The 13,895-nt window shown below is 46.6% G+C and overlaps 1 protein-coding gene across 1 annotated transcript in view; it reads right to left on the minus strand.

The window, feature by feature from the left end:
* NCOA6 (nuclear receptor coactivator 6) overlaps positions 1–6,104 on the minus strand; it is a 99,046-nt gene extending 92,942 nt beyond the window's left edge. The window contains exon 1 of the mRNA XM_028157888.2: positions 5,905–6,104. The gene's annotated coding sequence lies outside the window, so the exon portion shown is untranslated. The remainder of the gene's footprint in view (positions 1–5,904) is intronic.
* Positions 6,105–13,895: the final 7,791 nt, after the last annotated feature.

The following is a 13,895-nucleotide window of genomic DNA, read 5'->3' on the forward strand; positions in this document are numbered from 1 at the left end:
TTCCACTGATTTTTATTTTTATTTTTTTTTCTTCCACTGATTTTTAGAGAGTGGAAGGGAGGGAAAGAGGGAGAGAGGAGAGAGGGAGTGAGGAAAAGAGGGAGGGAGGGAAGGAGGAAGGGAAGGGGAGAGAGAGAGAGAAAGAGAGGGAGAAAGAAACATCTATGTGAGAGAGACACATCAGTTGGCAGCCTACTGCCTGTGCCCCAACCTGGGCCAGCTGGGGTGACCAGGAATTGAGCCCATGACCATTCGGTACACTGGCAATGATCTAACCATTGAACAACTCCTGGCCAGGGCAGAGAGATAATATTTATTTATTTATTTATTTATTTATTTATTTATTTATTGAGAGATAATATTTAAAACCTCAGTAAGAACCAGAAAATTAAATACCTAACAGGTGATAAAAGTAAATGTGCAAAGCACGTGAATAGTGAGGACCAGGCAGAAACCAGAAAACACATCCCACCTAAAAGTTTCAGCTTTTATTGTATTGCTATGAGAGAATATGGGTTTGGTGTTGACAGATCTTATAATTTTTCAAGATACGTCAGAAACTCTGAAATCTGTATAAATTTTTAAGACATTAAAAATATTAGCCTGGCTGGTGTGGCTCAGTGGTTGAGTGTTGACCCATGAACCAGAAGGTCATGGTTCGATTCCTGGTCAGTCCCCAGTGGAGGGCATACAAGAGGCAGTTGATCAAGATTCTCTCTCATTATTGATGTTTCTATCCCTCTCTCCCTCTCCCTTCCTCTCTCTGAAATCAATAAAAACATATTAAAAAATTATTGTTTGAATCAAACAAAAGTTGTCTGCAGTTCAAAACCAACCACAAGCTGCCTGTTTGCATCCTCTGCTACAGAAGTTCTCTGTAAAAATAAGCATTGGGGTGGGAGGACTTCCATCTCAGCTGACAGTCTAAGGCAGCAGTTAAAACCAACAGACAACTTGGGAACATCTCCTTAACACTTACTCTAACTCTCAACCATTCTGTACTGACCAGAAATCCAAACTAATCCTACAGTTGTGTTGAGCATATGGAGCCTCTCCACTTGCTTACTGCTGGAAACCATATGAACAATAGTGCTAAATTACAGGAAACATTACTGTGCATTTTCTAGGTGTCACGCTGTTCTACATGTTACCTGAATTAACTCACTGAACCCTCAAACAATCCTATGAGATAAATACTATTATCCTATTTTAAAGATAAGGAATCTGAGGCAACTTGTCCAAAGTCACACAATTAGCAAGCAGTAGAGCTGGAATTAGGACCTCTGAGTCCACCAAAAGAACTCATAATTTGAAAACAAAGGCCATTCAATAAATGGTACTGGGATAATTAATTGTACATAGGGAGAGAAAATGAAACTGGACCCTACCTCACACCATACACAAGAGTTGATTCCAGGTGGATTAAAGATATAAACATCAAAGACAAATCAGTAGAGACTCAAGATGATAATCTAAAGAATAACTTCAAAATCTCTGGAGAGGGAAAGATTGATAAATTTGAGTTTACTGAAATTCAGAAATTCTTTTTAACAAAAGACAACTTAAAGAGATTTAAAAGATCAGAACAAACTGGGAAATGACATCTATAATACATATAACCAGGAAAGGATTAATAATCAGAAAATATAAAGAAATCTTTTAGAAAAAAAACCCAATAGAAATGGCAAAACAAGCCCCAGCAGAGTCTAAGTTGTAAAAACCTGGCATTAGGGTGGGGAGTTAAGGGGGTCCTGGTATATGGTGATGGGAGAAGATTTGACTTTGGGTGGTAGGCACACAGTGCAATATACAGATCTTGTAACATTGATACCCACACCCGAAACCTATGTTACCCCAATAAGTTTAATAAAAAGAGGAAAAGGAAAAAAACCTGGTATTACCACAGTTGCTACACAGCAGAACCGAGAACAGACCTTGGCATCACTGACCAATATATAATATTCAGGGATTTATGGCACGCTACAGGTACACAGAGCATGGGGGACCCAGCCAGAAGGACAGAGCCAAGATAGTTATTCTCCATTATATAGAAACTGGATGGAAAAACATAAGCTGAACACCCAACATTCAGACACACAGATCAGGGACTGGCAAATGTCTTTGTTAAGGGCCATACAGTAAATATTTTCAGCTCTATGAGCTATATATTCTCTGTCACAACTACTCAACTCTGCCATTGGTAGTGTGAAAGCAGCCAAAGACAATATGTTAATGAATGAGTTTGCCAGTGTTCCAATAAAACTTTATTTACATAAATAGGTAGTGGACCAGATTTGACCCTGACTTTTGTTTGCTAACCCTCTAATTTCATGAAGCAAAAAGTACACATTCTACAGCTTTGTGGTTTCCAAAAGTCTGCTACTTTACCAAAAAACATCTTCTCCCTTATATCTGTGAAAATTTTCACCTTGTTTTCTTTTCATCTTTTTAATATGTTTGACAGTCACCATCCCAAGCTAAAAATCTAAAAAATTCTCTCTCTCACCATTCACAATGTCAATTATCAACACCAAAAATTCTAACGTTGTTCAATGCTCAAAGTCTGCCTTAGTTCAAGCCCTCATTACTTCTTCCCTGCTCTCCAGTCCACCCTCCTTCTAAAGAACATCCTTTCATCAGGTTAAATCTCATCATACAGTCCCCTTCTCGAAGACCTTGAATACCGCCCTACTAGCTAAGGATTCAGTCCAAAGTCCTCATATGTAAGATCTTTTACAACTAGAATCCAATCAACCTTTCCAGTCTCATCTCTCTCTCTCTCCCTCCCGCCCTCTCTCTCTCTCTCTCTCTCTCTCTCTCTCTCTCTCTCTCTCTCTCTCTCTCTCTCTCTCTCACACACACACACACACACACACACACACACACACACACCCCTCCAGCCACATTCAGTTACATTCCCTAAAAATGCATGATATGCATGACTTTGCCTAGAATACTCTTCTCTTCAACTTCTCGCTGGCAAACTCCTTTACCTTTCAGGACACATCTCACATGTCATCCTTTCACAAAACCTTCCCTGATTCCTAGAGCAGAGACATGCTCTTACAACCTCTGATAACTCTCCAATGGCCTTTACCATCCTAAACTACCATTATTTACATGTCTACTTTTCTCATGGGACTGAATATCCAAAGTGAAAAGACCCTGTTCTAAAGACCTTTGAATCCTCAAAGCCTAGCATAATACTTGGTATGTAATTGATGTCTAGCACCCAGTAAATGTATGTGAATGCTTCGTGCTAGGAGTAGTTTCTTAACCTGGGGTTCATAGACAGGAGTCCACAGATAGAATTTAGGGGGTGGGTCCATGAACTTAAATAAGAAAGTGAATTATCTCTTTATTTCCACTAACCTCTGAGTTATTTTCTTCAAATATGAATGCAGGCAACAAACCATTCTAGTATTAGCAGGATCTGTGACTCTGTCACAGTAATCACAGATATCTTTATATCACACTAGAGGCCCGATGCACACAATGTGTGCAAGAGTAGGCCTTTCTTCTCCCAGCTGCTGGCACCAGCTTCCCTCTAGCACCCAGGACCCGGTCTTCCCTCCGGCCGCCAGCAAGCACCCTGGACCTGGGCTTCCCTCGCAGCCCTGGCTTCATCTGGAAGGTCGTCCAGCCTAATTAGCATATTGCGCTTTTATTATTATAGATTACAGCTGTTGCAGTATTATTTGTGCTCATCACATCTTTAAAATTATAAAATTTTATAATGTGCTGAAAAAGAAGTATAACCTATATTACTACATCTTAAGTTGTATATTTTGGTAACTGTATTTCAATATAGCTGGTTTTGTCATCAAATGTATTTTGTTTTATGAGAGGGGTCCATAAGCTTCACTAGAAGCTTAGAGGCGCGCATGGCACAAACAAGGTTAGGCCTTCTTGCATTAGAAAGATCCAGAACAAATGAATCACGTTGCTTTATAGACATATGGTATGCACATACTGAATATATATTGAAAATCTTATTGCTATGAATGTCCTCACAACCTTTTTGTTGAAAGTCCTTTTTAAAAAATACATATTTTATTGATTTTTTACAGAGAGGAAGGGAGAAGGATAGAGTTAGAAACATCGATGAGAGCGATACATCGATCAGCTGCCTCCTGCACACTCCCCACTGGGGACGTGCCCGCAACCAAGGTACATGCCCTTGACCGGAATCGAACCTGGGACCCTTCAGTCCGCAGGCCGACGCTCTATCCACTGAGCCAAACCAGCTAGGGCGAAAGTCCTTTTTTATTAAATGGGAGACCTAGAACTACTATATCACGACTGATTTGCATAGTTTCCCACAGAATTCTCCCATAGCCCATTTGAACTTTCAACTCTTCTCTTTCCATTTTTATCATGATAGAGATCCTGGGTTTCTACCATTGTTCACTGTTTCCTCGTTTTTCTAGGCTTTTTATGTCCCTTTGCTATAAACACCTACAAGGGAAGGAGCCTCTCTTAACACTCCAGAAAGTGAGAAGTCAAGGATCCTGAAGATAACTTCTTTGCACAAATGCAGGTAGACTGGAAATGATCAAATAGCTGGTTACCTATATTTTTTTGGTATCCCCTTAGCCTTTGAACTGACAGAACTCATTACAGAAACAAAATAAATTAATAGTTTTTTGACATAAGCTGCCATGTTCGACTTCTTAACATTTTTTTGCCCGCTAGCAAACTCCTCTAAGGCAGCATGTTGAATGAGGCGGCAGACCTGAGTGCCAGTACCTCCTCTGACACTAACTTTTAAGACCTTGAGAAGTCAACTTTACCTTTCTCTGTCTCAGCTACAGTGACTGACTACATCATCTGATACTGTTACAGGCTCTCTAAGATATTTGTAGTTTGTACACATTCCCTCCTTCACTATTCTTACTGGCTTCAATCATGCCTTTCCGATGACCTCCCCAGGTGACCCTGCTCTTAAAACAGTGGGCTGTCCCCTTCCTGGGAAGACACGTTGGGTCACCGCCCACAAACAGCCCGGTCCCTCCTTTTAAAGACACACACAAACTCCCTAAGTTGATGGAGGCTCTCTCTTCTGGCCAACCAGTTCCACTCTCTGCACCCCTTTGGCGGGCCAGTTCCTGCACCCAAACCTCAGTCCCTCTTTTTTTCTCCTCCTTATCAAAACCTTCCCTTTTTTTTTTTTTTTTTTTTGGTTGCTCCCCCAATAAGAAGTGGAGGATCCAGGGGGCACATATACCCTCAGTCCCTTAGGAGTTACACGGTCTTTGCAATTCAGCGCCGCGACGCCGAGGAGTCTAACCCAACCTGATAGCCAAAGAGCCCCCATTTCTCAGCAGCCCCTTCCTCCCCGCGCAAACAACTGCCACGGTCCTGACAGCCTGAGCTCGGACCCCACGCCCCTCCGGGTCCTCCCGGCCCGGGGGTCCTCAACACCGCCCACAGTCCAGCCCAACTCCAGGTCTTGCCTCCCAAGCTCCACGGACCCCGACCCTGGTTCCGTGTGGACCCGGTGTCCCTTGTCCGCGACACGGCCACGACCTCACGTCCGGCTCCCGCCAGTTCCGCGGAACTGCAGCGCCAACCCGTGCAGACCCCGGCCCGCCCCGCACTCGCTCGGCGCCCCAACCTCGCGACCCGCACCCTCTCGAAGGCCGGCCGGGCTCCCGCTCCCTCCAGCGCCCCCGCCCGCAGGCCCGGAGCCCGCTCCCCAACATGGCGACGGGGACACGAGCACGGCGGGCGGGCGGGGCGGCTCCGGGCCGGGCCCGCACGGGGGCCGTGCTCCACGGCCGGCCGGCGCCATTTTCCCGCGCCGGGCCCGGGCGGTGCCGCCTGCCAGCGGAGCCAGCCGAGCCGGGACCGCGGACTGCCCACGGGCCCACCCCTTAAGGGCCCGCGTCGCCGTCACCTCACCTGAGCGCGGCCCCAGCCCTCCCGGGCGGGCCTCGGAGCACCGGCCCGGGCCGTGCGTGCCCGCGGCCCTCCGTGAGTTCGTCCGTCCGTCCTCGCGTGCGCCCGTCTGTCCGGCCGTCGGCGCCCGGCTGCCAGCAGCCCGACCCGGCAGGGCCTCAGGGAGCCGGCGGGGAGGGGGATGGGCCGGACCGGGCCGGGGAGGGAGGGGGAGGGAGGGAGAGAGAGGGAGGGAGTGCGGGCGGGGCGGGGCGGACCAGGGTGGGTGGGGCCTGGCCACGTGACCAAACGTCCCCGAGCGCGCGAGGCGGAGCGCGCACCCATTCACTGGGGGGCAGAGCTTGGTACTGGTACCCAATGGGTCTCGGTCTCCTGGCGCTGTAGTATCCCCGGGGACTCCCGCCCCCACTTCAGAGTCACTGTGCAGCCAGATGGGAGGTTTCTAGCTGAGTATTATGGGGCAACTCAGTTCTTCAAGCCTCAGTTTACCTATGTGAAATATAGGGATAGGAATAGTGCTTGCAAAGAGGAAATGAGGGACAGCACGGAAAGCACCTGACACACAGTATCTAATAACGTTAATGGTGATAAAGATAACCTTTAGTCTTTATTATTATTTGGCTCTTAAGTCCCTCTACCTTTTCCCATCACCACCAGCCCTGCAAGCTCAGTAGGTGCCTTTCTCTGTCTTCAAACGTAGGGAGGGCTCTCCAGCACTGGATTTGATGTGTCATCAAATCTGATGCCTGGATTCATATCTGACTTTCACCCTTCTTAGCGGTGTGATTTTCTTTGTCTCTGAACCTCAGCTTCATCATCTGTAAAATAGTTGAAGGTATGTTACCACAGAAACATCACAGTAGATGAGCAAGTGGATTGTAAACTTATTGCAAAGCTCAGGCATACCTGTTTCATCTAAGAAAAGGAGTCATGAGTTCTTTCATTCCACAATTCGTTGCTGAGCACACACTGTATGCTTGGACTGGTGTCCAAGCCATCCAGGGCCTTTTTACATCCTCCCTGCTATCTGTACTCTCCACCCTGCTGTCAGAGTAATGTTTCTAAGTCAGAAATCTGATTTTGTCCCTCCCCTATTTAAAACTATTTGATGGTTTCACATTGCTCTTAAGATAAAGGCCAGATAGATGCTTAACTATTGCTCTTTCCACAACTCAAGACATATCGCAGACATGTACCTTTGTTGCAGGCTTTTCCCTCTCTCTGGACTGCAACTACAGTGACTTCCTTCACGTATTGTACTTCTCTCCTCAGGACCCTTACACATGCTGATCCCTCACACCTAAAATGCTCCCGCCTCCCTTAGATAACTCATCAGCCCTGAGATTCCAGCTCAAACATTGCTACCCCAAGGGCGCCTTCTCTGATCACTCCCCAGACAGGTTTCCTTGTCTTCAATAGGATGCACTTGGCTTTATTTATTCCCCATCTTTACTACTAGACTGTGGGCTTCATAAGGAGGAAGACTATCGATTTTGTTTACCGCTGTTTCCTCAGCACATAGCGCAGTGCCTGGCACAGAGGAGGCGCTCAGTAAATATCCTATATAATAAAAGGCTAACATGCAAATCGACCGAACTGTGGAATGACCAGTTGCTATGATACGCACTGACCACCAGGGCAGACGCTCAACACAGGAGCTGCCCCCTGGTGGTCAGTGCACTCCCACAGGGGGAGCTCCGCTCATCCAGAAGCCACCTCAAGGCTGGCAAGTGCAGCGGCGGTGGCGGTAGCCTCTGGTGCCTCCGCAACAGTGCTAAGGATGTCTGACTGACAGCTTAGGCTGGGAGTGGGCCTAGCCATCAGTCAGACATCCCTCAAGGGCTCCCGGACTGCAAGAGGGATCACCCCCCCACCCCGAGTGCACAAATTTTGTGCACCAGGGCCTCTAGTTTGTTTTATGTATGAATCCTGGACACTGTGCTAGGTGTTGGGCCCCAAGGCAGAAAAAAATGAAGAGAACCACAAGTGATCACTTTAGACCTTTGAGCCTATGAAGTAAAGCCAAATGGATTTATAAGAGCCTGGGGGAAAAAAATAAGCTTTTTTAAAGAACTTTTATTATTTAGTTTAATCCTCACTCGAGGATATTTTTCCATTGATTTTAGAGAGAGTGGAAGAGAGAGGATGTAAAAAGGCCCTGGGTGGCTTAGACACCAGTCCAAGCATACAGTGTGTGCTCAGTAACTAATTGTGGAATGAAAGAACTCATGACTCCTTTTCTTAGATGAAACAAGTATGCCTGAGCTTTGCAATAAGTTTACAATCCACTTGCTCATCTACTGTGATGTTTCTGTGGCAACATACCTTAAACTATTTTACAAATCATATAATATTTGTCCTTTTGTGGCTGGCTTATTTCACTTGTTATGCTAAGTGAAATAAGCCAGCCACAAAAGGACAAATATATGATTCCTCTTATGTGAGGTTCCCTAAAAACAGAGAGAAATATCAATGTGAGAGAAACACATTGATTGGTTGCCTCTTGCATGCACCCTGACCAGGGCCTGGGCTGGGGAGGAGCCTGCAACTGAGGTATATGCCCTTGACCTTAATCAAACCCGGAACCCTTCAGTCTGCACAGGCTGATGCTTTATCCACTGAGCCAAACTGGCTAGGGCAAGCTTTTCCTTTTAACTTTTAAAAGTGAGGTATAATTTACATAAAGCAAAATGCAGACATCTTAAGTGTATACCTAATATTTTTTATATGTTCCTGTGTTACCACCACCCAGATAAAGTTATAGAACTATCAACCCAGAAAGTTTCCTTTGTTCCCTCCCATATTGTCCCCTCCCAATCAATACTTGCTCCCCCAGAGATAACCACTATTTTCTTTTATTAATCCTCAACTGAGGATATGTTTTTATTGCTTGTTTGTTTTTTTAAGAGAGAGGAAGGGAGAGAGAGAAACATCTATGTGAGAGAGAAACATTGATTGGTTAACTCCTGTACTCACCTCAACTGGGAATTGAACCTAGGTATGTGCCCTGACCTGGAATCGAACCTGCAACCTTTTGGTGTACGGGACAATACTCCAACCAACTGAGCCATCCAGCCAGGGCCGTAACCACTATTTTGACTTCTAGTACTATCGATCAACTTTGACAGTTCTTGAATTTCATATAAGCATATACCCTCTTTTGTGCTAGCCTAGAAATCAATCATGCTCCAAGAGTGACTCTTTGGATAATGATACAGTTAATGAATTAGATGATTAATTAATTAATATGAAAGACTAAATTAGAAACTCTGGTTATTTCATCATGCAGAGACAAAGGTCCTGCCAAAAGACAGCCTAGAGGCTGATATGACATAAATACACCTCCAAGTCTCAAAAAAATTCTAGTGGTAAGAAAGCTCTGAAAAATTCTAAACAAAAAATATCTAATCTAAAAATAGATATTTCTCCAAAGAAGACATGCAAATGACCAATAAACACATGAAAAGACATTTAACAGCACTAGTCATTAGGGCAATGCAAATCAAAACCACAATGAGACCACTGAACACCCATTAGGATGGCTATTTTGAAAAAGTTACATGTGCTAGTGAGGATATGGAGAAATTGGAACCCTTTTACATTGCTGGTGGGAATGTAAATGTTTCAGCAGCTATGGAGAAAATGTTTGGTGGTTTCACAAAAAGATAAACATAGAATCCAGCAATTCCACTTCTGGATATTTACCCAAAAAAATTAGAAGCAGGGACTTGAAGAGATATTTGTACACCCATATTCACAGCAACATTATTTTTTTAAAAATATATTTTATTGCTTTTTTACAGAGAGGAAGGGAGAGGGATAGAGAGTTAGAAACATGGATGAGAGAGAAACATTGATCAGCTGCCTCCTGCACACCTCCTACTGGGGATTTGCCCGCAACCAAGGTACATGCCCTTGACCGGAATCGAACCTGGGACCTTTCAGTCCGCAGACCAACGCTCTGTCCACTGAGCCAAACCGTCTAGGGCACAGCAACATTATTTAACACTAGTAGCACTGCGCATGAATTTGTGTGCCAGTAGCTCTCTGCAGGGCCTGGCCGCTCCGTGCCCGCTGCCCAGAGGCTCTCCGCAGCCCGGAGGCCCATCTGCGGCCGGGCGCGGAACACTTGCCTCATTGCCGCGGCGATGAAGCAAGCATTCTGCCAGGCCACACACGCTGCCCGTTCTCAGCGGCTGCCCCCCCCTACCCCACCCCGGGACTGGGAAACTCCGGCAGGGCCAAGAGGACTGGGCACCACCATCTTGTGGCTATGGGTTCCACCATCTTTGTGATGGAGTGATGGTTAATTTGCATATTACCCTTTTATTAGATAGGATAGCCAAAAGGTAGAAGCAACTCAGTGTCTATCAACAGATGAAGGGATAAGCAAAATGAGTTATTTATATACAATGGAATATTTAGCCTTACCAAGGGAGAAAATTTATCCATGCTACAACATGGATAAACCTTGAAGATGTTATGCTAAGTGAAATAAGCCAGCCACAAAAGGACAAATATTATATGATTCCTCTTATGTGAGGTTCCCTAGAGTAGTCAAATTCATAGAGACAGAAAATAGTGATTGCCAAGAGTTGGGGGGAGGGGGAATGAAGAGTTACTGTTTAATGGGTACAGAGTTTTAGATGGGGAAGAAGAAAAAGTTCTGGAGATGGGTGGTAGTGATGGTTGCACTACAATATGAATGTACTTAATGCCAGTAAACTGTATAATTAAAAATAGTTAAAATTCTAGCCGAAACCGGTTTGGCTCAATGGATAGAGCGTCGGCCTGCGGACTGAAAGGTCCCAGGTTCGATTCCGGTCAAGGGCATGTACATTGGCTGCGGCACATCCCTGGTAGGGGGTGTGCAGGAGGCAGCTGGTCGATGATTCTCTCTCATCGATGTTTCTAGCTCTCTATCCCTCTCCCTTCCTCTCTGTAAAAAATCAATAAAATATATAAAAAAAATAGTTAAAATTCTAAATTTATGATATATATATATATATATATATATATATATATATATATATATATATATATCCTAGAGGCCTGGTGTACGAAATTCATGCACGGGGGTGGAGGGGTGTCCCTCAGCCCAGCCTGCACCCTTTCCAATCTGGGACATCTCTCTCACAATCCAGGACTGCTGGCTCCCAACCGCTTGCCTGCCTCTGCCTGATTGCCCCTAACTGCTTCTGCCTGCCAGCCTGATCACCCCCTAACCACTCCACTGCCAGCCTGATGGACGCCTAACTGCTCCCCGGCTGGCCTGATTGCCCCTAACTGCCCTCCCCTGCTGGCCTGGTCACCTTTAACTGCCCTCCCCTGCTGGCCTGGTCTTCCCCAACTGCCCTCCCCTGCAGGCCTGGTCCCCCCCAACTGCCCTCCCCTGCTGATCTGGTCTCCCCCAACTGCCCTCCTCTGCCGGCCCGGTCACCCCTAACAGCCCTCCCTGCTTGCCTGATCATCCACAACTGCCCTCCCCTGCAGGCCTGGGTCCCCCCATCCCCAACTGTCCTCCCCTGCTGGCCCAGTCACCCATAATTGCCCTCCCCTGCTGCCCTAGTCACCCCTTACCGCCCTCCCCTGCAGGCCTGGTGCCCCCCAACTGCCCTCCCCTGCTGGCCTGGTCTCCCCCAACTGCCCTCCCCTGCAGGCCTGGTCCCCCCCAACTGCCCTCCCCTGCTGACCTGGTCTCCCCCAACTGCCCTCCTCTGCCGGCCCGGTCACCCCTAACTGCCCTCCCTGCTTGCCTGATCGTCCACAACTGCCCTCCCCTGCAGGCCTGGTCCCCCCCAACTGCCCATCCCTGCTGGCCTGGTCTCCCCCAACTGCCCTTCTCTGCTGGCCTGATCACCCCTAACTGCCCTCCCTGCTGGACTGATTGCCCACAACTGCCCTCCTCTGCAGACCTGATCTCCCCCAACTGCCCTCCTCTGCCAGCCTGGTCACCCCAACTGCCCTCCTCTGCTGGCCTGGTCACCCCTAACTGCTCTCCCCTGCTGCCCTGGTCACCCCTAACTGCCCTCCCCTGCAGGCGTGGTCCCCCCCAACTGCCCTCCCCTGCAGGCCCAGTCCCCCCGAACTGCCCTTCCCTGCAGGCCTGGTCCTCCCAACTGCCCTCTCTTGCTGGCCTGGTCACCCCCAACTGCCCACAACTGCCCTCCCCTGTCAGCCATCTTGTGGTGGCCATCTTGTATCCACATGGGGGCAGCCATTTTGACCACATGGGGGGGCCATCTTGTGTCTTGGAGAGACGGTCAATTTGCATATTACTCTTTTATTAGATAGTATTGTTGTTGTTAATCCTCACTTGATGATATTTTCCCATTGATTTTTGAGAGGGAAAGACAGAGAGAAACATCAATGTGAGAGAAACACATCAATTGGTTGCCTCCTGCATGTGCCCCAACCAGGGCCTGGGCCAGGGAGGAGCCTGCAACCAAGTACATCCCCTTGATCGGAATCAAACCCAGGACCCTTTGGTCTGCAGGCCAATGCTCTATCCACAGAGCCAAACCGACTAGGGCATTATAGAAGTCTGGTGCATGAAATTTGTGCACAGGTAGGGTCCCTAGACCTGGCTGGAGATCAGAGCTGATTGGGGCCTTCCAGCTGCTGGCCGGGGCCTTCCTTCATTCCATGCTGCCCCCTGATGGTCAGTGCACATCATAGAGAGTGATCAAACTCCCAGTCTCCTGGTCAAACTCCCGAGAGGACACTTTGCATATTAGCCTGTTACATATAAAGATATTTTACCATAATTAAAGAATATATATGCCAGAACCTGGGCCACTATTCTCATTTTTTGTTTTTTTACTTTGTTTTCCATATCCTTAAACTGAAGGTCATAGATTTTTCTGGGGCCAGGGATAGAGCCTGCAACAAAGGTACATTTTAAAAATATATATTTTTATTGATTTTAGAGAGGAAGGGAGAGGGACAGACAAAAACATCAGTGATTAGAGAGAATCATTGATTGGCTACCTCCTGCGTGTGCCCCACTGGGGATATAGCCTGAAATCTGGGCATGTGCTCTGATCAGGAATCAAACCATGAGCTCCTGGTTCATGGATCCACACTCACCCACTGAGTGACACCAGCTGGACTATAAACATATTTTTTTTAAAAAAGAGATCAGGTTGTTTCACAAGGTGTTATGAGCAAGGAAAGCAATCCAAAGACATCTAGGATGGTTCTGGATATAGATTTGGGAAAAGAAAAAGCAAATCAATTATTGTTCTTTAATGTGAACAATTTGATTAACATTTATTGAACTTTCATTTGCAATGATAAGATTGATAATGAAGAGAATATTATGCTGAATGAAATAAGTCAGTCAGAGAAAGTATCACATTATCTCACTCATATGTGGAATCTAATGAACCAAATACACTGATGATCAAAAAAAAATTGATAGTGAATACTTAAACATTATAATTTATAAATATACTAGAGGCCCGGTGCACAAAATTCGTGCACTGGAGGAGGGGTCCCCTCAGCCTAGCCTGCCTCCTCTCACAGTTCGGGAGCCCTCAGGGGATATCCTACTGACGGCTTAGGCCCGCTCCCCGTGGGAAGCGGGCCTAAGCCGCAGTCTGGCCTCCCTCTGTGGGAGGCAACTGGGCTGATCAGGGGAAGGCACCACCCCCATCATCCTGTTGCTGTTGCCACTGCTGGCCACCACAGCCGCCAAGGTGTTTTCATCAACACGGAGTCCAGTCCCTTCACCACAAAAAAATGACAACTTTTTTTAGGCATTTTCAAGATGTCTCTTTCATAGGATATGACATTTCTTTCTTTTCTTTTCTTTTCTTTTTTTTTTATCCTCACCTGAGGATATTTTTCCATTGATTTTTAGAGAGCGTGGAAGAGAGAGGGAAAGACAGAGAGAAACATCAATGTGAGAGGGACACTTCGATTGGTTGCCTCCTGCATGAGCCCTGACCTGGGGCCCAGCCAGGGAGGAGCTGCAACCTAGGTACATGCCC

This window comes from Eptesicus fuscus, chromosome 12 (genome assembly GCF_027574615.1).
Source record: "Eptesicus fuscus isolate TK198812 chromosome 12, DD_ASM_mEF_20220401, whole genome shotgun sequence".
NCBI lineage: Eukaryota > Metazoa > Chordata > Mammalia > Chiroptera > Vespertilionidae > Eptesicus > Eptesicus fuscus.